The sequence below is a fragment of the Ailuropoda melanoleuca genome, chromosome 3, assembly GCF_002007445.2.
Source record: "Ailuropoda melanoleuca isolate Jingjing chromosome 3, ASM200744v2, whole genome shotgun sequence".
NCBI classification, from domain to species: Eukaryota; Metazoa; Chordata; class Mammalia; order Carnivora; family Ursidae; genus Ailuropoda; species Ailuropoda melanoleuca.
Window position 1 is genome coordinate 107,468,208 of NC_048220.1, and position 21,770 is coordinate 107,489,977.

The 21,770-nt window shown below is 47.3% G+C and overlaps 1 protein-coding gene across 2 annotated transcripts in view; it reads left to right on the forward strand.

Annotated features, from left to right (window-relative positions):
- HTR4 (5-hydroxytryptamine receptor 4) overlaps positions 1-21,770 on the forward strand; it is a 148,126-nt gene that overhangs the window by 125,033 nt on the left and 1,323 nt on the right. The window lies entirely within an intron of this gene.

The window sequence follows — 21,770 nt, forward strand, 5'->3', positions numbered from 1 at the left end:
CTTCCTTGCTCTCCTTCCAAATTGTCTTTCCTGACTTTGGAGCCAGCCATTCTCTGCACCATGCAAGGAAGTGGAACTGCCATTGATTAAGGACTCACTACATCTAACATGGCTTCTATGTGTTCTATAGATTGATTCTTCCAACAGAGCTACAATCTTTAGAGAAACAGAAAAATCTCAACAACCTACTATGTGCCAGGGGTCTGTTGCTAGAGGCCCATTAATAAATACCACTGACCATGTGTCTGCTCTCCCGTCGGGAGCCAGAAAATAAACAAGGGGACAAAAGTCCATGAGTTAGACAAGTTTAGATACTCACCAGTGCCATAAAGAACATGAAAAATAGAGATGGGGTAGGGGTGTGTACATTATCTGGAGGAGTCAGGGAAGACTTCAGGAGGTCAGCCCTGTGATGCGGGACAAGATTACCAAAGAGGAGTCGGTCACATGTTGATCTGGGGGAATATGATGTCAGGCAGAGGAACGGCACGTGCAAAGACTCTGAGACAGAAATGAGCTTGGCATGTGTGGCTGGTGCTCAGTGAATGTGGGGAACGTGGTAGGAGATGGGGTCAGAGGAGGACGTGAAAGCTGATAGTGATTCAGTAGTTTTAGATGGCATTCGTCAGTTACTTACTAGGAACTGGCATGGTGGGAAGCACTTTATAGGAAGCCCTGCGGGGTAGGTATCATTTTCCCATTACATTGATGAAGAAGCAGAGCTGAGAAGTTAACCTGGAATTTTCCAAAGGACGCAGAGATTACTGGGAGCTGGAAATGGGACCCAGACCCTGCCCAGGCTAGTCTTTCTCCCCCAAGTCACTTGCTGACCCACCCAAGGCCTGATCTCTTTAGCAGCAAGAACCATCCCTGAAATAGACAAATCCTTCTCTTGTTCGCCTTTTCTCTTTTGCCTCCCTTCTTTCTCCATGGAGCGTTTGCGTCCAAACAAATAAAGATGCATTTATACAGTGATTCTTCATTGATTTTAAATAAGCTAATTCCAAATACCATCTAATTAGAAGTAAAAACCAATTCTTGGCCAGCCAGAAAAAGGTTTCCTATGAAAACTATTCATTGTATGCGAAATAAGAGGAAATTCGATCTGGTTATATAATCAGATTTTTTTCTCCTGCATTTCTTTATCTCCGTCCTTCCTGACGTCCTCCTTCTACAAGTGATGTTATCTTCATCTGGACCGGGCATTCGGCTCTGAAACACAAGTTGGAGTATGCTGTTTCCCTGATCAGAACCCCGCAAGGATTCTCCACTGTCTACCAGAAGCTGGGCCCCACATCATTTTTCCAAGCCTACTGTCTAGTTTTACCTCCAGTCATTCCTCTGCATTCCTGCAAAGCAAACAGTATGTTGTGTGTTCCCCTTTGCATCTCACGGCCAGGCTGTTGGTCCCGCTGTTCTGTCCTCTGAACACATGGCCCCCAAACTCCCTTACATGCTCCCTCTCAGAGGACACCTTCTACTTGAAGTCTTCTCCAGCCTCCAGAACAGCATGAGGTTTTTGACCTATTCCAACCCCCAAAGCGCTTTGTTTTCCTCTCCTACGCTTTTTTACTGTGGTTCATTAATTATGTACACTCTGAGTTTCCCTACCAGATTTTGAGCTCCTTGAGGACAGCGGCCAATTCTTATGGGTCATTTTTTTGTTCTTGCACCCAACACAGGTTTTTGTGCCCTGGAGCTGTCCAATAAATTCACTGAATTTGCTCCCTGGAGAGAATCTAGAGCTCTTCCTTGTCTGCAGAGCCTGCACTGAGCTCTCCAAATCTCCCCGGGGCTCTGCCGTGTAGGGCTCCGCCCACGGCAAAAGCTGCAGCCTTCTGATAAGAGCAGAATTTTCTGTGGCAGTCTTGAATAAAATCAAGATGTTTATCATGTTCCTCGCAAGGAGCAAAAGGATGAGGGTTTTAAAATACCATTATTTCCCTGATTCATGGCAAGGTTTCCTTTTTCTCTTTTGGTTCGTGTCTGTCTCTTGAAAAAGAAGTTAAGCTTCAAGTTTTATATTTGCCGAGTGCAGTGGGGAATCAGACTGCAGTCGCTCGAGTGGTGTGACCTGCTGGAGAACACTGGCCACCATTTCACCAACAGTGACGTTTCTTGAGACAGCACTGGGCACAGAGTGATTGGTGGCTGGGCCGGACCGTGGGTGTGGCATGGACCCCATGCCATGGCTCAGGCTAAGGTGTGGCAGGGCGAGCTCAAGAGAGAGCAGGCTGTGTGTCCTCTTCCCTTGGTTTTCTGACTAACCTGCTGCGTGGCTGGCTCAGCATGTGTCGCTGCCCCTTTCTGGCTTAAGTTTTGAGAAGCATTGGGCTTTGCCATTAGGTAGACATGGGTTTGGAGTCAGGCTCTACCAACTGCTGACCGTGTGTGATTTCGGGCAAGTTGCTGACGACCTGAGCCTCTCCTTCTTCCTCGCACAGAGATAATGATGGTGCATGCCCCCGAGTGGTGTCATGAGCCGTGGGAGGGGGCAAGCTCATGGACACTGGAGTACAGGCATGCAGGAAGTGCTCACTGGTTACTCTGAAATTCTGAAGCCACGTGGAGAGTCCTGTAGAAAGGATGTTGAGACACCAGAGCCAGGGCAGTGGTGAGAGTGGCGGGTGCTGGTTGTGTCCATGTCAGTTGCGTGACCCGGAAAGTGACAGGCTGTGACCCCCATGCAGGAGAAGATGCGGATGATGTGGGATTTGGCTGCAGAATCGCAGAACGTACAATGTGACAAGCAGGGACAGGAAGCCGAGCTGTCACTCAGTTGCCTTATTGTGGAACACCTGAACGTCTCTTACCTGCTCTAGTTCATAAGTTTCCTTAGCAATAGTCACACTCTACCTGCCAAGAGGTAAAGGGACTCAACTCTGTTGAGCACCTAAGATATGGTAGTGCTTCCTTGGCCCCTTACATATCTTATTTCGCCTTCAAAAAAAGTATTGGCCGGATTGAATCTTGGCTTTCCAACTTGCCAGCTTGTTTGGGCAAGTTAATTAACTTCTCTGAGCCTCAGTTTCTGCAGAAGGAAAATAGAGGCATTAATGGTACCTAACTTATGAGGTTGTATAATTTAAATCAAACTATGCATATGCTAGCAATGAGAACACCCCCGGGCAGAAATTGGTGATTTTTACTATTATTATGTTCATGGTTATTTAATGTGATAACCCCCATTTTGTGGATAAATAAAACGAGGCCCAAAGACACTGAGCTCCTGAACCAAGGTCATACAAATAATAATGAGCCGAGCCAGGACACAAACCTAGATTTGCCTGTCTTGAGGATCGTTACTCTATTTTCCTGCCTGTGTAGAAGGTAAGAGACAGAAGCAAGGCCATCATATTTGAAGAGACACTCCCTCTGAAATCAGAAGACATTTTATAACATGTGTGGATAACATGTAGCCTGGATGGATAGTCATTTAAATTGGTCTGGAGCCTTGGATGAAAGGTCAAACATTATCTGTGTTTTTAAAAAAACTTGGTTGAGACCAGATCATTTAATTTCGATTGAGTCCTCCTCAGTATTGAATGACATTAGGGGGTTACGTCATTGCATTCCAGCCTCTGTCCCCTGAATTAACATGGTAATCATTCGAATATGGTCTTCTCATCAACAGGGTCCAAATGGGCACCCGTATGCCATTTCTTAATGATGAAGTTCTTGGCCAGAATACAGACTGTTCCCCTCTTCACCCCACATTCTTCCTAAAGCCTCTAGCTATATCTCTTTATCATCCTCAGGAACTTGCCACGGAAGAGCCTATGAGTCATCCATTACTAAGGCTTTGTGAAAGGGAAGCTGACCTAGGGCTTTCTAATTTCAAGTGAGAAGCCCTTGGCTGCTTGAACCAAGGCACCATTTCTGGTGGAACTTCTTGTCCCAGCCAGCCAGAGAGTGGGCAGTTGGTCAAGGGGATGTGAGTCAATGGAAGGAACCAGGAAAGAGTAGTCTTATCGGGGTCACCCTTATTACTGCATCTCCTCTCCTAAACACAGAGCCTTCCGGAAACATTGAGCTTATAAAAGTAAAAGGCCAAAGTCATTCCAGAATTCTGTCTCATCTAATAGTAGCCCTCTCAGTGGAGAGCAGTCTCTATTTATTTTCCAATTTCCTGGCATTTATTTGCTATTCAAACCTTCCTATTGTGGCTGATGGTTTCACTTGCGGTAGGCTGCGCGACGGAAAAAAACACGGATTCTGAGTCGCTCTTGACTTCAGCCACCAGGTGAGTGCCTTCTGGCCAGCCCCTTCCCCCTCTGAGCCTCAAATCCCTCACAAACCAAGTACTCTAGCCTATTTCACAGATTATCAGATATTTTTGATTCACTTGACAAAGGTTTTTGCCTTCCAGAGGCGAGAGAAATAAAGTAATGTTTACTGGCCTTTGACGGCTTCCATGTTAGTAGGCGGGAAAAGATATGGTCCCCAAAACTAGAAAGCCAGGTGAAAAGTCAGAAGTCCAGTGAGGTTAAGAAACCGTATGCTAAGAGGTATAGAAGTGGGCAACAAACGCCAGTACCATCGCCATTATCATCATCATCATTATTCCAGTACTCTCGGTGGGAAGTCACTCCTGATTTCTTTACCTTCCATGCCCCTACATTCAGTTTCCAAATTCTCGTCCTTTGAAAAGTCTTTTATCTCGTCTTTCCTTTTTAGTTTCACTGTCACCTTTTGGGGCTCGGGGCTCGTTCCCCATTCCCTCATACCAGATAACTGCACCGTTTTCTGATTCTTTTCCCTGTACATCTGTCTAGGTTAATGTATTTTTTAAATTACACACACACAATAACTAACAAATAAAAAATAAAGTAACATTCCCCCAATTTTCCATATGCTGAAAATTTTCCGTATTCAACAACACTACCAAGACACTTAAAGAGCAACTTAAAGTTGCTCATCGATATGTCGTCCATGCCCACAATACAATCCCATCTCAGAGCAGCACAAGTGCAAATAGGCCAAGTCCCACTTCCTTCTGCAACGGTCAGGTCCTTACGTGGCCGTTCCCTGCTCTGCTGCAGCCCACTGTTCCCCCACCACATGCCAGTGAAAGCCAAGGCCTAGTTCATGGGCGACCCTGTCTGTGAAGCCTAATCCAGCCCACCCTGGTCTCGGTCCATAGGACCTAATTCCCTGGGGCTACAACCACAGTCCCCGAGGAAGGATGCTTTCAGGCCCACACACAAAACAGAAACCTCCAAACCAGGCATCTCAGTGTAAAACCACCAACAGCAACAAACAACACTGAGTAAAAACACCCTCTAATTGGCAAAGACCGACTAGTGCATATAGACAGTGTACTTGAGATAGTGTCTCAACAGATAGAAAAGGAAACAACCTTCTTAATCATCCTAGGAATGTAAGGAGTAATTGCTATCACTTTCATTATTATCCTGAAGTTCATTCAGATAGACTTTTATAAAACACCTGCTGTTTAATAAAATTCTGCGAGGTGCTAATAATGGGGAGAAAAGCCTCAGAGCTTGTTATGGCGGTCTCTGGGGGCCCCATCCTGGGGCGGAATAGAAAGTGGAGGGGACTCTCTTGCTGCGTCGAGGGTCTGCTTTACCCTAAGTGCTGTTCACTGCAGCCAGCCTGGACTGGTGATTGACCCTCCGGCTGGACGTGCAGACCCACACACCAGCGCCAGTGGAGGACTGCGGAGCTGCTCGGGGAAGGACCCGAAGTGGGTCTCTTGAGAGCTTAACAAAGCATCATAGTGACAAGGGCACCTGCAAAACCCACTGCTGCTCACTACACACCAGAAAGATTCTTCTTTCCCTTCTCCTCCTCACGTGTAAACTACACTGCAAAAATGTATTATAGTTCTACCATTTAGGGCACAATAAGACTCTCTGAGAGCCAGATAAAATCTCTGGACTTTCTGCCAAAGACCTGGACGTAAGCACAGATTGTCAGATACATTTCCAAGAAGCTCATTTATTCTCTGAAGTAGAAACCCGAGGTCAAGATGAAAATCCCTGCTTCGTGTGAGGCTGTGTTGGTGGATATGACTACATTGACTTGATGACGGCACAGAGTCTTCTCTCCTCTCCTGCCTCTGGTTGTTGACTTATTTATTTCAAAGCCATAAATACAGCCTCTAGTGACACTGTTGTCTGTCAAGTGATTTGTCGTAAAGATCATATTTCTTCTTGTAACATCTTTCTTTCCCCCAAATAGCTCTGTGGCAAGTTATCTCACAAACTGCCACAGACTCCCCCTGAGCGCGATAAAGGATGTCATTGCCTTCATTTACTGACTGTAGTGCAAGGTCCAGGAAAGTCTGAGCAAATGCCTGAGACCTTGTGGGGTCACTGAATCCACTCCCAAGTCAGAATTACTTCCCTCACTGGAGATCTGTGTGTCGGGCACTGTACTTGGCTCTGGGTCTGCCAAATCTCAGATTGCTAGCTTGTTCCCAAGCCTGTGCCAAGAGGAAAAAGCCTGTTCTCTTTGGAAATTGACTGGGATGAGTACAGCATCCCTAACTCAGAAGACCTTCCATTTTAACAGCACCCGGGAATGTTGTTGACAGCTTATGGAAGCAGACAAACTAATTTCAGGGACTAAAACACTTGAGCTTTGGGTCTTTTTTTTATTTGTAAAAGTAAACTTATTTCTAAAGCAAGTGTCGACAAACTACAGTGGGCCACATTAGCCATCAGCTTCTTTCTTATCGCCTTGAGCTACAAGAGTGGTTTTTACCTTTGCAAAGGGTATAAAAACCAGCAAAAACCAACAACAACATAAAACTAAATAGACAGAAAAAGAACAAAACAAAAAAGAAGGAGAAGGGTATGCAACAGAGACTGTATGAGGATGGTAGGACCTCCCTGCCCGAGGAAGCCAGCCCTATAATACTGAGATGACCTAAAATACTTACATCTAGCTCTCTCGATGTCTAGAGATGTCTAGAAATGTCTAGAGATGTCTCTAGAAGTCTACGACTCCTGTTCTAGAATCAGGATGCCTGTGTTTGATTCCTTGTGGCCTCTTGCCCGCAGCACGATCTTGAGCAAACTCGCCAACTCCTGTCTCTAACTTTCCTCACCTGTCAGGAAGGAGTGATAATAGCATTTCTTGCTTGTTATGGGGGGATTTGAAGCTGAGACTGGAGGCTGGTCCATGGTAAACACTGAAGAAATGTTAGCCTTTGCTATTAAAATCGTTATGACCGTCATCACCAACTCTTCCAAAGGCGTTTGCGAGAATTAAATGAGACAGCATCTCTCGAACACCTAGCACGGTTCCCTTCTCGCCGAAGGCACTCAGTAAATGTCAGCTACCCTCGTTACCATCATCCCCATCACTGTCACGGTTTTCCAAGCTCTTTCGCATACCCCATCTTACCAGAAGCACCCAAGAGCCCAGCAGTTGGTGTTACGATCCCCTGCTAAGAAGTAAGAAACTGAAGCTCAGGAAAGCAAAGGGATAGACGCTGAGCCAGGAAGAGGTGGAATAAGGACGGACGAGTGTAGATTTTGCATTCTGGACCAGTCTGTCCTCTCTGCACACCATGCTGCCTCTCCCATAAAACGTCTGAGGATCTGTTGTTTGTTAGTTTTTTCCAAATGATATACTCTGAGTTCTGGGAGCCTGACAAGACAGGCAAACATGACCATGTTCTTCCCTGGCAGGGCTCTGCAGACAGGAAGCTAGGATAATTGGATTCCAGCCATTTGATCTTAGGACTGCACATGTAACCGGCTGATGACCAAGCCTAATGGAAAAAGGCCTGAGCAAACAAACACAACCCCCTTTTAGGACCTCATTGTTTATGCTGCCAAGAGTGAAACTCATCAACAGCAGCCCACATTCTCCCGATAGTTCCAATCGGGACAGAGATGGCTTCAGAATGTGCCAGACTTCAGTCTGCCACTAGGGACCAGCCTGGACGTACCTGCAGTGGGGAAGCACGAGAGGAGGAGCCAGGACATTCTTAACAACAGAGCTGGTGTGGTCAGATGAGTGCTGTATTTTATTTGGTTTTGGTCAAAAGCCAAAACACTTTTGAGCAAAGTGCGCCCTCGGAGTGATGTTTAAAGCAGGCTGTTAAGATTGTAGTGCTTTATAGCATGAGAGTGAGTGCTTGACTATAAAAATAGGTAACATTTCAGCGCTCGTTCTTGGAGAGAGCCCCTGTCATTTCCGATCAGTGTTAGTTAGCTCACGTTCTCTTTAAGGCCATAGATTCAAATAGATTCTGTTGTTGGACGTGTGTGAAGTCATGCTTCCTGATGCTATCGCTGCAGAGGTCATGGAAATGACCCTTAAGGAGCTTCAGCATTGCCCCTGACACATGGGGCGGAAGACTCGGAAGCGCACCTTGCAGAAGGGGAGCTGCCCCGCTACAGAGAGCTCATGACCTGCCTCCGCTTTGTGATGCCAGCTTTGCTTTAGAAACAGCTGTGTGACTCGTTCCCCACCCCTTGTCTGGGAGACACAGAACCGTCAGTCTGGGGAGGAGGACGAGATGACCTCCCTGACCTGGGAAAGGCAGACCTGCGGGTCACTGTGTTGAGCCAGATGGAGTCTTCTCGTATGAGCCTATGGCAATGGTGTAGGTTATTAGCTCAATATTTGTGAATGAGACCTTTTAAGTCAGCGTTCCCCTGAGAGTAACAGGAATGGAGCTAATCAGAGAAGCCAGGGTTATTAGAATGTCAAAGCGGGTTGCAGGAGCTATCCAGGTGTTTCGAAAGGCTCCGAGCCATTATTCCAGGATCCCCAGCTCCTGGCCAGACCTCTTCTCTCTGTCTATCACCGAGCCTTGTCTGCTTGGCTTTGAGCTTCTTCACACCTGCTGCCAGGCAGCTGGCTAACCACCAACCAATCCCTGGCCGCTCACCTCGCCATCCGAACAGCAGCCAAGGCAGCTTGCCTTGTGCGGCTTCCTGGGTCTGTCCCAAGCTGCCGGGCTAAGGCCCTGTCGGGACTGAACATGCTTGAACTTAAGAAAGGTAAGCCTGACCAGTTAGCATGGTCCCGTGTGACCATTTAAAGTCTCCTCCACTGTCTGGGCAGAGGAAGGGGCGACGGACCCAGTTTTCATTCATATCTTCACATTACCTCTTGGGTTTGTGGTGAGTACAAAATAAAATAATGGATGTCAAAGGGCTTTTGTAAGATTGTGGTCTGCAGTACAAATGTAAGAAACAATCTCTGTGTATAAAAACAGAGATTCAATTAGATGTGATCAGTCAGCCAGTGAGAATGCAAACAGCGAGAGGTCACAGGAAGACTGTACTGTTAATCCAGCAAGGTTGACATGGACGGGGGACGGTCGATAAGGTCTTTAAATACAAATGATAAAATTTCTGAAAAATCTAAATGCTTATTTCCTATTAATATCTTAAATTTCATTTTAACATTACTTCAATGTGTAAAATTAATCACATGTCCCATTTTTAAGGATAGGGCAGTGCAAAATAGTGTTTGTAAGGACTCTATTCTATTCTAAGATGTTTGCAAGAAAAATGGTTTGGTTTTTTTTGTGTTTTTGGCCAGCATCTGCTATGTTCAGACATGTCTAGAAACTTCCCCACACGTTGCACTCTCAAAAGGTCATTCATTGGACTCATTAAGGGTTATAGGCAAGAAAAACAGTATTGTGGCTTGCATTTAAAAGGAAAAATTATAAATAAATACGTAAGAGTAGTTAAAATTTTAATTAAATAATTGAGGAGATATACACACATATATACACCCTCCCCAAGTATTAGTTATTTGTAATAATCTGTAGTTCTATGATCCAGTGGGTAATCCCAACCCTGCACTGATGCTTGGAAGCACAGAACTGGGGTTTGGAAGACCCCGAGTGAAGGAGTGGGTCCATCTCTTCTCACATAAAACCCACCATGGCTTCCAGTATTTGAATGGTTGGGTTCTGATAGTCTGACTTCCAGGGAAGCATGTCAGGCAAGCAGATACCCAGACATTTAAGTCTTTGATTATTTATGGCCTAATGGAAGTTTCTGAGTTTCTCAAATTTTCATGCCAACATGTCTATTATTGAAATTGAAGAATTGCATAGACTATTCAGAATGTTCCGACGGTAACCCTTAGAGAGCTTTGCTACTGAAGGATTCAGAAGCACATCATGGCGCTCATGAAGGGCTAGAGAGAACCAGCTGAAGGAAGAAAAAGCTGGGGGTCCAAGTTGCCATTTAATCATGTCATTAACTTAAAGTTTGCGTGGAGTAGTGCCAGCTAATGTTTACTGAGCACCAGGCACGTGATGAGAGTGCTTTGTTTCTGGTAACACTGGCTGCGCTCTGCTCAGTGAGGGGCTCTAGGAACTGGAGGCATAGGGCGGTCTGAGGGTGAGAGGCTACTGAGGAGTGGAGCTGACATTAAATTCTGGATGTTTGACTCTCGATCAGCATTGCCTAGCTAATAATGATCAATAAATTGAGTAAATTGTGGTTCCTCTCCCCGAGAGGCTTGTAATGTATCTGGAAACATACCACGTAAATGCCCATGCAGGTCGCACTTAATAAGCTACATCAAAGGCTGTCATAAGGCAGCTTCTATTGTCAAATAAATTATAGAAGCAGGAAGCACTGTTTGTTTGCAAGAAGGAAAGGGATTATCCCATTGAGTTGGTCAGAGATAGCTGTATGGAGGAAGTGGCCATATATATACCCAATGATATTTTCCAAGATTCTTTGACAGAGACGTATCATGGGAAAGGAGCTAAAGAAGAGAGAGGAGAGCTGAAGAGGGTACGTTCTGTGCTTTTTGACCTCATGGCGAATTATTTTAATCAGATTGCCCTTAAAAATCCTAATTGCAGGATCCTGGCTTTCTGCTTGGCCTCTTGTCATCTGAAGAGGAACTTGGTGTTTGCTAAGGGAAGACATGGGCAAAGTTAAGAGAGCCTTTTGGAGCCTAGACCCCTGAAGGGGATAGATACTTGGGTGTGGATTCCTAGTACAGGGGTTGTGGGGTGTCTCTGAGAAATGGGAGGGAGCCACGGACAGCTCTTCCTTCTTGGAATGGGACCTGGAGCTCAATTAAAAAAAGAGCCTCATTGCTTTCCTGGCCCAGAATCTGACTGGGGGGTGGGGACACAGGAAGTCCAGGATTTTGGAAGCGAGGCTCAGAGATTCATGATGCTCACAGTTTAAAGGTGTGTGCTCTGAGTCAGAGGGCCTGGGGGTCGAGTCATGTTTTCCCTCTTGCTCACCAGATTCTCTTGGTCCCATTGCCTCTAAGCCTCAGTTCCTCGTCAGGAAATGGGGGCAGTACTCCCCGCCTCACAGGGGTGGTGAGTCTCACGTGTACGTGCGAATACCACATAAGGAGTGCAGGACGGGCCCTGGCACCCGTAAACACTCAGGAAATGGCAGCTGGTGATGAGGAAGAGGAAGAGGAGGAAGGAGGGTGGCTTTCTGTGCGTTCCTTAGCCACATCGCCGTGCAAAGTAACTCGGAACTCGTGGCTTTCAGCCGTCTTCACTGCTGGGTACCTGGGGACAGGAGCCTCAGCTCTCTATGCCTGTGTCCTTCCTAGTGCATTCAGGCGGACCTGCACAGTGACCCTCCCCGGCTTCTGTGGGACCCGCGTGACATGCCAGCTAGAAAAGTGCTTTCTAGACAAACAGTGGGACGTAACCAAGTTTAACGATGCTCCCCGCCTTACTGTCCCCTAAAGGCACTTTGAGGCTACTGGAATCCTCTTTTAGGCTAAGAGCACCTGTTCACTAACTTCTGTGTTTTTTTTTCCTTCTTCTTTCTCAACGTCTGCTTGGCTCTCCCTCCTCTGTGGCTGTTTTCTGTTTCAACTAAAAGTGGCTGTCCCTCTGTCTCCAGCCTCCTCCTGCTCTTCTGCAGTAGGCCAGCTCCTGTGTGACTGCCCGCGCTCTGTAAGTCTGTCACTGTCTGTGTTATGCGTCTGTCTGTGTCTGTCTCGTCACTTCTTCCTATAAAATGTCTTCGGTCTCTGCCTGTTCCTCTGTCTTCACGGGGCCAGCTTGTCCAACAGACACGTCACCTGACATGGATACGTCACAGCCGTTGGCAGACACCCGTCCTGCCCAGAGTGCCTTCTGGACCTTCATCGTTATTGATCTGAAGGCCACAGATGCGTATGGTTTGGGAGCTTTATTTCATTTTATATTTTTCATTTTTAGATTTTGTTTGGGCCTTCTCCCCTGTCCTGGGAGCACAGCCTTCCCAAGGCCTCTGAGAGATGAGCCCCTGCTGGGGCTGGATTCAGCCCAGGGAATCATGGTCCTCAGAGCTGCTGTCATCTGGGTCGTCCCAGGTCCCCAGTCATCCTGTCTGTCCTTGGCTATAAGTGGTGAACTCCTTCATCNAAGGCCTCTGAGAGATGAGCCCCTGCTGGGGCTGGATTCAGCCCAGGGAATCATGGTCCTCAGAGCTGCTGTCATCTGGGTCGTCCCAGGTCCCCAGTCATCCTGTCTGTCCTTGGCTATAAGTGGTGAACTCCTTCACCTTTTTTTTTTTTTCCAAAGATTTATCTATTTGAGAGAGAAAAAGAGAGCATGAGCGCAAGCAGGGGGAGGGGCAGAGGGAGAGAGAGGGAGAATCTCAAGCAGACTCCACGCTGAGCGTGGGCCTGACACGGGGCTCCCTCCCACAACCCCAAGATCACGACCCACCACAAAATCAAGAGTCAGCTGCTTAACCGACTGCGCCACCCAGGCGCCCCTTCATCTCTCTTAAACAAGTGGCTGTGACTGTATCAGGGTGAGGTGAGGTTTTGGTAGTATTTTATTAGCGTTTCATTTGGAAACACGTTTATACCCGTAGAGGAGCAGTCCCGTGTACTTTCACATGCAGCTTCCCCTGAGGCTAACATTTTACACAGCCACAGATGGTTGACCAAAGCTGGAAAATTTGCATTTTCCCATTCCTAGCAACAGAACTACAGACTTTATTTGGATTCCCCCAGTATCAAATCAGATTTTGAGCCACTTTATTTAAAGTTGTGAGTTTGGCTTTCCTGTATGAAGCCATCCCAGTACAGTGACGGCCTCGAGAGATGATTGAAACACCTTCGCCTGCACCCACGGCCCCTGTTGGTTTCACTGGGTCCACTTCTGTGGACTTTCTTATGTTTCTTTGCCCTTTGCACACATCCACTGTCCTTTTGTCCTGCAGCCAGTCTGTCCACTGCTAGCAAGCTCTGCTCTGCCATGTGTGGAAAAAGCACCAAGCTTTCTAGAGTGAGACACAAACTAAGGGTAAATATTCTCTGAGTGAGAAACCGAGGAAGGCTAAGCCAAGCCGACACATTTGTGACAAGTACTCGGATGATTCAGAGGACTTAACGAAGAACAAACAAATAGAAACCGCTCAGTCGGGTCTCTGGGTGTTTAAGGTCCCTGGGTGCTTGATCTCTAGATAAATGAAGTGTTGTCAACTGAAAGAGTCACAGAAGCGCCCACTAACTCACACCCTCTGGTAGTTCATTTTCTCTTGATGCCTCGGGTTTCTCTGGACAAAAGGTCCTATCTCTCCGACGTATCCTGTTGTTTCCTTCTCCCTCCCCACACATGCCTGCTTTGGCTCCTTAAGATCTCCAGTATCCGTCAGCTTGGGCGGCCGTAACAAACTATCATAGATTGGGTGGCTTAAACAACATTGATGCCTCACAGTTTTGGGGATTGGGAAGTTCTAGATCAAGGAGCCAGCAGATTCGTTTCCCAGTGAGAATCCTCTTCCTGTCTTGCAGACAGATACCTTCTTACTGAGTCCTCACATGGCAGAGAAAACCAGAGAGGGAGAAATAGAGAGAGAAAATGCTCTGGTCTCTCTTCCTCTTCTGATAAGGGCACTAATCCCATCATGGTGGCCCCACTCTCATGACTTCATCTAAACCTAATTATCTCCCAAATGTCCCCACCTCCAAATACCATCCTGTTAGGGTTATGGACATATTTGGGGTGGGATGCATTTAGTCCATAACATTTTCAGTCCTCTACCAGCTGGAAAATATCCCTTTCTTCTTCTTTAGACTCCCAGCTTCTCTGCCACGTGTTTCCATGGGAACGACCCCAGCCCATGATGTGATTTTCATGCTAACGTGGCTTTCTCAGTCTCCTTACCATGGAGAGATTGAGAACCAGAACTACCCACAGCCATAGGCAGGGCCGTTCCCAAATGTGGAGGGGAACCCCCACCCCCAGAAACTATGGCATTGAACATAAAAGAATGGAAAGCACATCACAGGTGCAGAGATTGTCTGAACAGTATAGCACACAGAGCCGCATGAGGACCGAGGACAGAGGAGTTGCCATTGTCCTTTGTGATCAATACAAATGCCAGATGATGTCGGGGAGGATTGTCTTATTCTGTAATCCATTCATTCCATTCCATTTCTCTAGATTCCATGATATTCTGCACTCTGTGTGAGGTGTCGTGAGCTCCATAGCAAGGATTAAGAAGGAATAAGGTTGGGAAGTACTAACAGCAAAAAGGGTTCTAACACACGTGGATTGGAATCCTGGCTTTGCCCATTGCTGGCTGAATGGCTTCTGGCAAATCTAAAGCTCTCCAAGTTTCAGTTTCCTCATCTGTGAGATGGAGATTTATAAAATAATAGCGCAACATCATTGAGTCATTGTAAGCACCACGTGCGATAATATTTTCAAAGTATTTAATGCAGGGTCTGGTACAGAGGACTAAAAGATTGTTACCTCTTATAATATACGGACCTTGCCTTTCAGGAGTGTTAGGAGGCTGGAGATATATCCAATCAGACACCTGACATTAGCAGAGAATTTGTATTTCTCCAGACAGTAAATGCTGATGAATAGTGTAGAAGGCTTCTGGAAGGCCTCCTGGTGGGCATTGACCTGGGTCTTTAAGGATGGGTAGGATTTGAATGTGGCAGAATTTGGGAAGTGACCATAAACATGGAAGACAGGGAGCATGGACATTACATCATTTAAAACGCTTTGGCCCACAAGGACAGTCTAGAAAGCCTAACTAAAATGAACTTAAACAAGGAGGTCATTCACACAAGATAGAAAGTCCAGAGTTGGGTAGTTTCAGGGTCGGTTAATCCATTGAGTCAACAACAGCATGAATTACCCAGATGCTTTTTATCCTTTTTATCTTTCCACTCCGCCATTCTCAACATGTTAGTTTTCATCCTGGGATGATGCTCTCATGGTCACAAAATAGCTGCAACAGCTCCAAACCCTGCATCCTCCTTACAAAACCATAGCCATAAGCAAATGCCGGAAGATAAGGCAGACTCTTCTTGCACTTGTCTTTTATTCAGGAGGAAAACATTTTTCAACAGACTGCCATAGCAGACCATCAGGTCCTATCTACCAGGAGAAGATCACAGGCCAAGCCCTTAGCTGCAATGCATTGAGCATTTTTGCCTCTACTAAGAGACACACTCTGTCAGAAAGAAAGAAGAGAGTATGGGCACATGCTTTAAAGGACATGGTTCATAGTGTCTGCCACAGGCTGTCGATCCGCTCACGATCTATCAGAAAGATACAGAGACAGCTCGTGGATCTCCAGAGCAGGAAGTTCACTGCCCTTCACTGGGGCTAAAAGAAGGAATGGGGCACTTTCAGGGATTACTGTTCCTCTTTCCATCTCTCTGAGGCCATAATCTCTGGCCTGCTTTGCACTGCACATCAACTTCATTCTTTTCTCTTTTGGGGCCACCTTTCTTTGTTTCCATGAACAAATGGGCCAAACCTGGCTCCCTCAGGCAGCCCCATGCGTTCTCCGTTCAAGCAGTAAGAGCCTGATAGTGTCTTGACGTCACATCTTCTCTGGAGATGGAAGAAGAGTGCTCTAGCTTTGGCCTCCACTATGACCAGAGAGCCTGCTGCAGGGGTGGGGATCATTCCTCAGACTGTGGGAGGCAAGAGCTGGTGCCACAGCTGCATCCGACGGGGAAGAAACACCTAGTAGCCTTGCTCATGACCTCATTTTCTTGGAGGAGGGAGCCTCCACGCTGGTCTCAGTGCCCTGATCATCCCTCCCACTTCCCACCACGCAGCCAGTGTTCCTCTTAGTCTCCATCACCAAAGGATTCAGCCCAACCGCCTTAGCTCAGCTTTTAAGACCCCCAGTAATGCCGCCTCACCCTTCTTTAAGCCTCATTTCCCAGCACACCCCCCCTTACCCCGTAGGATATATTCTTAGAACATCCACTGTTCCTCACACAAAGCGTACCACTCTGTGCTCTGACCTGCCTGCATGCCTTTGCCTTGCCCGTGCTGTGCCTCAAGCACTAAATGCCCCCATTGCCCCCATGGCTGATGCACCAGTGGACCCTTCCAGATAGATATATCCTGAATCTGACTTCTTCTCAACACCCCCACTGGTCCCATCAGACATCTCTGAGTCACCTCTGGACACCTTGAGAATCATCTGTGATGTGTCACTGAATGGCTGTCCTAAGATGACCACATTCTATCCCCCAAATCCTGAGAATCTATCACCTTACATGGCAAAAGGGACTTTGTACATGTAGATTGAGCTATACATCTTGAGAGGGGGAGATTATCCCGGATTGCCCGGGAGGCCCACCGTACTCACAAGCACCTCTTGTCGTCATTGGAAGAGGGGTGCCGATGCAAGCAGAGGGCAGGGCAATGTGGCCGTAAACCAAGGCATGCAGGCAGCCTTCGCAAGAGGCAAGGAATCAGGTTCTCTTCTAGAGCCTCCAGAAAGAATGCAGCTCGACCCCATCCTTTGACTTTAGCCCATTTTGGACTTCTGATCACCAGAACTGTAAGATAACTAATTTGTGTTAAGTCAATGAGTTTGTGGCTATTTGTACAGAAGCAATAGGAAGCTAATTTACCTCTTAATTTACCTCTGGGTTCCCACTCCAACCTCATTCCAGTCCATTCTGTACACCACAGCTAGGATGTTCTTCCAAACACGAAGTCCTCACGCACCTGCTCTGCTCACAGCCGTGGCCAGCTTTCTGTGGCTTTAGGCTGAGTGAAGCCATCCAGGGTGTGCTGAGCCTCACCGGGTCTTTGTGCTTGTCTTAGACCGCCCCTCAGCCGGTTCTACTCCCAAAGCACCCACCTGCTCCCATGGCGGTGGTACTTTTGCCAGCCGCCCCCTCCCCTTGCCTGCTTAACCCCTACCTACCCTTTGGTTCTCATCTCCATCGCTTCCCGGGCCAGGGCACGCTGACACACACCAACGCCTCTGTCCCCGGGACATGCTCCCACAGCAAGCCCAGCGGCCTCCCGTCCCAATGCCACTTGGGACTGTGACGACTTTGCGTCTGGCTGTGGGTCTCCTGCATCACACTGTGGGCTCCAGGAGGACAGAGACTGTGCTGGTTTTCCTCACCACGCTCATGTCTCCAGGGCATGGCACGGTGCCTAGACTGTGGTAGGCACGGAAAATACGTTTTTAAATAAATAAGTGGCTGAATGAATAAAGGCCTAGGACTCGAAAGTCGCATTCCTCCCAACATCAAGAAAACACCCAGTGTGAGGTCTCTATTCCCAGGTGATGGGGCTCCAGCGTCGGGAAACTCTGCTTTAGGGTTGAATCCCTTTAAAGCCGTGCACATTATATTTTAATAATTAAAACACCTTGCAGGCACCCCATGTGAGCACCGCCATGCCGGGGAGGGCTGGGGTGTTGTGTAATAAAGTCTAATCATTTCCTTATAATGCCAGGCTGGGCAGGCAGAGGGGGCTATTATTATGTGACTAATTATTGCATCCAAGCTGCTCTAAGTGCGATGCTAATTGCTCAGTGAATGAACTGTAGACTCAGGTAATTACCAAACCTAATGTGGCTCCCTTCATGTTTGAGTAAATTAATGCTAAGGGGGGAAGCAACCCAGCTTGAAGGGAGCTGCCTCCTGCCCGGCCGTTGCTTGGGAAACGGCAGTGAGTCTTCTTGTCTGCACTTGAAACTGCCCAGGTATACACCCACACTTCTGGGGTCTGCGTTCCTCAGGCGCAGCTGCGAAACGACGAGTGAGATCTTACACCAAACAGAACCGAGAGGCTTTCGCCACTCTGACAGGTGACAGGCTGTCTGGGGCTCTTTGTTTATCTGTAAAGGCATCATGAAGCTTTCTTTCAGCTCTGTGATCAGTTGCTAAGTGAACAAATGTCTGACCAATTACTGAAGAATGGATTTCTGCACCAAATCAGCCATCAAGTACTGGCTTCGAGTTTCACGTCCAATGTCAAGTAGCAACAGTACTCACGAACATTTATGGAGCGCTTACTGCATGACCGTCACTATTCTAATAAGCATTTTGTGTGCATCATCTCATCTAATGCTCGCAACAGCCCAGAACATTTGTAGTAACTCAGAGTTAGTGAGTGTCAGAGCCAGGATTTACGCAGGCATTAAGAGTGTATTCTTTTTTTTTTTTCTTTAAGATTTTATTTAGTTATTTGACAGAGAGACAGCGAGAGAGGGAACACAAGAAAGGGGAGTGTGAGAGGGAGAAGCAGGCTTCCCGCTGAGCAGGGAGCCCGATGCGGGGCTTGATCCCAGGACCCTGGGATCATGACCTGAGCCAAAGGCAGACGCTTAACAGCTGAGCCACTCAGGCGCCCCAAGAGTCTATTCTTAACCATTCCATGTGTAACTACTTCTCGGACCCTGGGAAAGTCACATTTTCATAACCTTGGTTTCCTTAACAGGAAAGATACCAGTATCTACTATGTGTCCAGCCCTTTGCTAAGCCCTTTAGAGATGGTAGTTTTCTGATCACAAAGAAGCTCTGAAGTAGGTAGAACTGATCTCCTTGACCAGGTCACACAACCAGTGGATGGTAGAGTGGTAGAGTCAGGGTTTGAATGCTCTTCTCTTTGTCTAAAGCATCGTGTGCTTTCTTTTCCCCACTATTCCTCAAACTGAGGACATGTAGGTCCCCGTGAATGTGCTTATAGACTGCTGGAAACTCTTGCATCCTACTTCAAGAAACACAGCTTAAAATTGGCCACTGCCAATGTGACATCAGGGTGGACCTCATGCAAATGTGTGATCTGAATTCACAAGGCAGTGGGAGTTCACAGGGTGGCCATCCAGATGACCCCAGATCTGCTTCAGTACGTGTCATATACTATGAATGTGAAAACACTGAGTTAAAGATCTGTATCTCATGGAGACTTGGGAAGGCATACCCAAGCCCAGGGAGTACGTCTGCAGGCCAGACTCCATTGGAGACACGCTGCCTCTCCTAGAGTCCTTCCACTGAAGTCTCAGACCAGTTCCTCCATCCCCTGTGAACCACCCACCACACCTTGGTGAGACCCCCCCACACACACACACGTGTTGGAACTAGAAAGCACGCCCTTCTGCCTACTCCCATCTCTCAAAACCTGCTGCCCTTCAGTTGTGCTCTGGGTAAAGGGAACCTCCACTTGCAATATCCACTTCAATCCCACACCTCTTCTCTAGTCCTTCCTGAACAATCTGCTCACGGGCACATGAGAAGCAGACGCTTAGGGGAGATGCAGGAAAGGCTGCTGTCGAGCTGTGCTTGTATTCCGTGAAAGCACATTTTCTAACATGATCAGGTGTATCCATTTGCCTTTTCAAACCAGGACACCCTCTTCATGTGAACTTGGTGTCGGAGAAGGTGCCCTGGATTGCCTGTGAAAGTAACTTATTGGCCACGAACAGGGGTCAGGAGTGTGAGGAGTTTTGAGGTCAAGAGTGTGGGCATCGTGGGCACTGTGGCCTTATATCAGTTGCTTGATTTCTCTGAGTCTCGGGTTTCTCATCTATAAAACAGGGTTAAGTACAGTAGGTGCCACGTAGAGTTGTGAAGAGTAAATGATACAAATGAAACAACGTATGTAATTATAGAAAATGGTGCCTGGAGCACATCTTCCTTCCTCAGTAGTGTGGGCTGTGTCTGAAGCAACTATTACCTCGAGGGCTAAGTGGACAAGGCAACAAACAAACAAAGCAGAAACGTAGAGGAGGGACCCCACAGAACAGAGACCTAGATCTCCGAAGAGGAGGCACTGGCCAGCTGGCGCTGACGTCTCCGAGGGGCTGCCATGAAGCTGCTTCTGCAGGAGTTGGGAAGACCGTGGACTGGACGTGCTGAAGAAGCCTGGCTGGGATGGTGCCCACGGGAGCGGCAAGGCCCTCTTCCTTCTGTCAGGCCTCCCTCCACCTGCAGGGCCCCCTGTTGGAGAAGCCTGATTGGAGCCCCATACGAAGCTGATGCTGTTTGCAGCATCCTTACAAAGCCAGGTGTGGGAGAGGGGTTTTGAGGCCGAGCATTAATGACTCAGTAGCTGGAACACTAACTTCCCTGAGGTCTTTAGTCACATAGCTTCTCAGGACACCTTCCCTGGTCACCCTCATTATAAGTGTACGATCTTCTTTTCTAGGGCCACTTCCACTTTATTCTTCTCAGTGTTCGTCTAGCTGGTGCTTGTGGTTTTTCAAGTCCTGTCCCCTCCGCTAGCCTCAAGCCCAGCATCAGTGGCCGTGGACAGTTCTGTGACAGCTCGAACTCACGCCCTTCACCTTGTCTCTCTTCCTCAGCTAACATCTGCTTTTAGCCAGCTCAGAGGACTTTTTATTCTAGATCCGGGTTTTTCGATCTCGGCACTATTAGCATTTGAGGGCAGGTAACTCTCTGTCGTGGGACACTTGCTGTATATTGCACAATGTTTACAGCACCCTTGGTCCCTACCCGCTGGATGCCCTTGCCACGACAACCAAAAATGTCTCCCAGTTGTCCCTGTGGAGACCCGCTGTTCTAAGTTCATACCTGGTCCACGGGTTGTGTGAAAACGCGGGTATTGGCATCAGATAGAGTTGGATTGACTTTATCTTCACCTATTACCTTTATTCTCTTGGGCAAGTCAGTAAAGCTCTGTGTCATTTTGCTCAACTGCAAAACGAACATACTACTACCTTCTGTTGTAAAGATGAAATAAGGTAATGCTGGAGAGGGTTTAAGTACGGTGTCCGATAAATACCCGTGAATCCATACAAGTCAGCAATAATTCACTACAATTCAAAGCAAAGCCTCAGTGTAATTCACGAGAAACCACCACCAAGCCGCTTGTCAGTATACGATGCCAAACAGCTGGCATGTGTCTATTTGTTCTACGGAATGGGCTTGACAGTGGCCTTAGGGAGTGAGTGGTGGTACTGCTCCGAAACTCCATAGAAATTTCGTAAGAATAACTGCCGGATGCTGGAATCTGGGTTACTGATGATAAGACCACTTGCACCTGAGATGGATTTAAAGGCAATTAACATATGAGTGCAAGTGTGTGACGCTGCGAATAATAAACAGCCGTCAAGTAGTAAATTTCACTGTGATGCTTAGAGTCAGCAGGCTGTCTGATTCATCTAATTGATTCACTCTCCCAAATGTCACCGAAAGGAATCAAAGAAACAAATACAGTTACTGTGTCTTTCAGACTCGGAGTACTGTACTCATCTCAGCACTCTTGCTGCATCCAGAACCCTCCCTGGTAGAGGAAACTGCGTATTCAGGCACTGCTTGAGGTAGTACATAGAGTCCACTGTGATGATTACGAAAGAGCCTTAGGCTTTGTTGGGAGGAAAGAAGAAATCTGGGTTCTAGTCCAAACTCTGCCACGAACTCTTTGTGTAATTCCGAGCCTGTCCTGTCCTCCAGGCCTTCCGTTTCCTACTTTTAAAATGAGCAATTTGAATTCAGTTCTTGGGACTTCCCTTCTGATGTACCCCATGCCCAGCGCCACCTGGGCATGCTCTCAGAAGCATATATTAGAAAGGAAGTCAACAGTAGTGGGA